The following is a 3810-nucleotide window of genomic DNA, read 5'->3' as shown; positions in this document are numbered from 1 at the left end:
AAGCAAAAACCGTGATCAGACACTTCTGAAAACTGCCAAGAATATTCTCAAGCACACATCATTTCACTGCTTTGCTCTGGAACAACTTCATTTCATGTTATTTCCAGACCCATTGTCTACATTCCTTTGTAGTTTCAGCTGCAGAGGTTGTTTTCACTTCCCCTCATAAAAATGCTACGGCTTAGTACTGTTGACACCATGTAGAGTGCTGCTAGTGGGGGAAGATGGTTGTACTCCAGATGTTGCTGAGTGGCACTTGTGAGTGAAGGACCCTGTACAGACTCTGTACAGATGCCTACACAGACTCACCTTTTTCAGAATAGAAAACCTCAGTGTATACAAATCATTTTCAGCAGCTAATTATGTGGCCAGACTGGGGAAAATAAGCAGTATACTCAGAAGGATTTCTCAAGAAGAATCATTTCCCTTCTAAATTATAGCAACTTATGACCACTTATTTTAAAGTCTGATATATTGAAATATTAATATGTTTTAATACAATATAAGCGGCTTCTGTTTGCTTTCCCCTTTCACTCAAAAATGATGGCCTCCCCTATGCTCTAATTTTGAGGAGTAGGAGAAGACAGAGAACATAATTTTGACAGAGACGGAGCCTTAAAGATTTCAGACTGAAAGATTTCAGAAAGTGAAAAGTAAATAAACACTTGGGTCACAGTGGAAGTTATTTTTTACAGCGCTGCACTGCCTGAACATATTGAAAACGACCAGGAATGACTTACAACCTCTCCTGCTAAAAGAGGAAGTACTGTTACCCCCAAAAGAAGGAATGCACAGATTAGTTGCAATGATGTGCCCAGAACATTTGGGTAGAATGAAGTTTGAAACTAAGACCTGGCAACACTGCCCTTGCACAGTCATATACTTCCCTCAGAGAGTCAGTGGCTAGCATGCAATGAGATGTTCACTGGGAACTGAACTGATTATTTGGAGTCTTAGGCCATAAAAATACAAAACTTTTAGACTCAGATATCCAAAAGAGCAAGAACTSCTTTAAAAATAAAAGTGGGACCAGGCATTTAAAAATCAAGGAAAATTTGGTAGCAACGGGAAATCACCTATGTGTCATATATCCCACAACAGATATTTTGCAATGGTGAAAAGAATGGAAATCTTCTGATGCTCTTTGAGGTTTGCAAGTTTTTAACATACTTTTTTTTTAACATTTAAAAAAATCAGCTTTTCCTACTGTGCATAAAGTGCTAATAGAAGGCCAGACTGCATATTTATCTTCTTGTACCAGGGGCTGTTTCACATAGACATCCAGGAAAGTAGAAGTGGGATAAGGTGGTGGTGTTATGAACTACTGTAGTTACTCTCTAGAAGAAAACAAAAAGCTTATTTTGTTTCTTTTTTTAAGGGTGTCAAGTTTATGCATTCTTAGTCTAAGGCTAATGGAGGTAAACTGAGGAGGACTCAATTTTGGGTAGAGAGATAAATCTTACAATTAAAGTTCTTGTAGAGAGGCTGATGTGAAAACATTGGATAGTAAAACAGTAAACGCTAAACAGATTTTTCTTCTTTCACTCAAGGCTTCCTTAAATAGAATTTCTTCTAGGGTTCTGCAAGCAGTATTTGGTTTGCTACACTGATTACTTTTTTAAGTAAAATCTGTAGAGGTTTACTGGGATTAGAGTGTGAAGTTTTTGAAACAAAAATATTGCTCATTTTTAAATAGAAGTTCTGTTTTAATTTAGAACTTCTTACTCATAATTACCTCAGGTTTTCAAAAACCTTTCCTGAGAATGTCCCTCACATGTTATTTCTCTCTAATTTCTGAAAGAGTTGCCTCAGAGTACTTTACTGTGGCACTGACTTGGATAGCAGTGATATGTTATTTTCCTCAGGAGTTTCTGAAATGGAGTTTGGTCCTAATTCAGTGTCAGACTGCACATTTTCTCTTGTGAGACCTAAATCTAATTGGAGTGCATGCAGTTCAATCCATGGAACTGATTAGAATTTGATTTCTTGAAACAAAACCAGAGATATAAAAAATCTGAGCAGAGAAAAGCAGATTAGTTCAAGTTTATCACCACCAAGGATTCAGCTCTGGATGAGACCATAGGGGAAGTAAGACAATAACCTTCAGTGTAGAGGTCACTGAGTCATCCCCAAACAAGGACATTTCTGTAATAATACCATGCTGTTTGGGTGTACCAGTCTGAGTCTGATTTATTCACATGGCTCCACAGCTAAGCTAACAAGCATGCCCAAGCTAATGAGTGCAAAAAGGACATGAAGGACATTGAGGTACTGGAGCAAGTTCAATGGAGGGCTACCAGGATAATTAGGGGCTGCGGCACATGGTGTATGAGGAGAGCCTGAGAGAACCGGGCTTAAGCTGAGAAGGCTCAGGGGACACCTTTTTTCTGTCTACAACTAGAAGTTGACTCTTCTTGGAGAAGCACAGTAGAAGGATGAGAAACAATAGACACAAGGAGGAACATGGTGGAACATGGGAAATTCTGATTCAATATAAGGAAAAAAATTATTACCGTGAGGGTGGTCAAACAGTGGAATAGGTTGCCCAGAGAGGCTGTGGACTCTCCATCCTTGCAGATATTCAAAGCTCAACTGGACAAAGCCTGAGCAACCTGCTTTAATTGTCCCTTTGAAGAGGAGGTTGGATTAGATGACCTCTGAAGGTCATGTCCAACCTATGTGATCCTGAGATTCCCTGGCCTCAATGTGTAGAATTGTGAACATGTCTATCCTGCTTCAGGTCCTGAGCTGTCTTGAGTACTTTCCTCAGTTTTTGGACCTAAATTGCTTTTCACTGAAAAGTACTTTTCACTGAGTGATTACCTTTCAAAGACATCAGTTAGCAGCAGCGTGCATTTGGGGGTTTGTTGCTTTCTAAATGATCAGTATTTGTTATGCTATTGGAGCAGAGGAATAGTGTGATCAGAAGCTTTATGCAAATATGTCTGTAGTGCCTGTGCGCTTTACAACTATCACATAAGAATTGAATGGTGCGGGAGGGAGGGGGAGGAAAAGAGGGAAAGAACTTGATGGGCCAGCATTAGGCCCAAGAGATGAGGACAGACAAATGGAGCTAGGATTTCAGCTCTTACAAGTGGGGAATTGACTGAAAGAGAGCACTCCAAGTATAGACTTTGAGGCCACAGAATGATACTTTCTGGCTGAGGTAGCCCTCATAACCATCTAGTAAGTATCCAAAAAGAGAGCTCACCAGTCTGTGTGACAGTGAAGTGCCTGGCATAATGAGGCCCTCATCTTGGTCACTATGAATGTGATTCCTTTCACTTAGATGTGTGAAAAATAGATGGCTACATCTGAATTGGTCATCTAGACTCTTTAGACTCAATGAAGGGAAACAAGCTCTTGTAGGGCATGAATATTTGGGGTATCTGTTTTAGAACGAGATGAAGGCTCCTACTCCTCCCGAAGACTTGCAGCTGAAGAACAGGTTTAGTGCCCTCCAGGATGAGGAGGAGATTGGCATGGCTGCAAGGGAAGTACCTGGGAAAACAGACCCTGTGCCTTGCCGGAACACCCGGAAGAAGTGGCAGGTGATTGTTGTGGGGGACTCCCTGCTGCAGGGGATGGAGTCACCTGTCTGCCGACCTGACCTCATGTCTAGAGAGGTTTGTGGCCTGCCGAGGGCTCGTGTGAGAGATGTCGTGGAAAGACTGCCAAGGCTTGTCCATGCTTCGGACTATTACCCATTGCTGCTCTTCCATGTGGGCGCCAATGACACCAAGGGCAAACTGGAGACCATCAAGCAGGATTTCAGAGCTCTGGGGATGGTGGTCAAGGGTCTGGGAGCCC

Source organism: Apteryx rowi, unplaced genomic scaffold (assembly GCF_003343035.1).
Source record: "Apteryx rowi isolate R43461 unplaced genomic scaffold, aptRow1 scaffold_485, whole genome shotgun sequence".
Lineage (NCBI taxonomy): Eukaryota > Metazoa > Chordata > Aves > Apterygiformes > Apterygidae > Apteryx > Apteryx rowi.
This window is presented reverse-complemented; position numbering follows the sequence as displayed.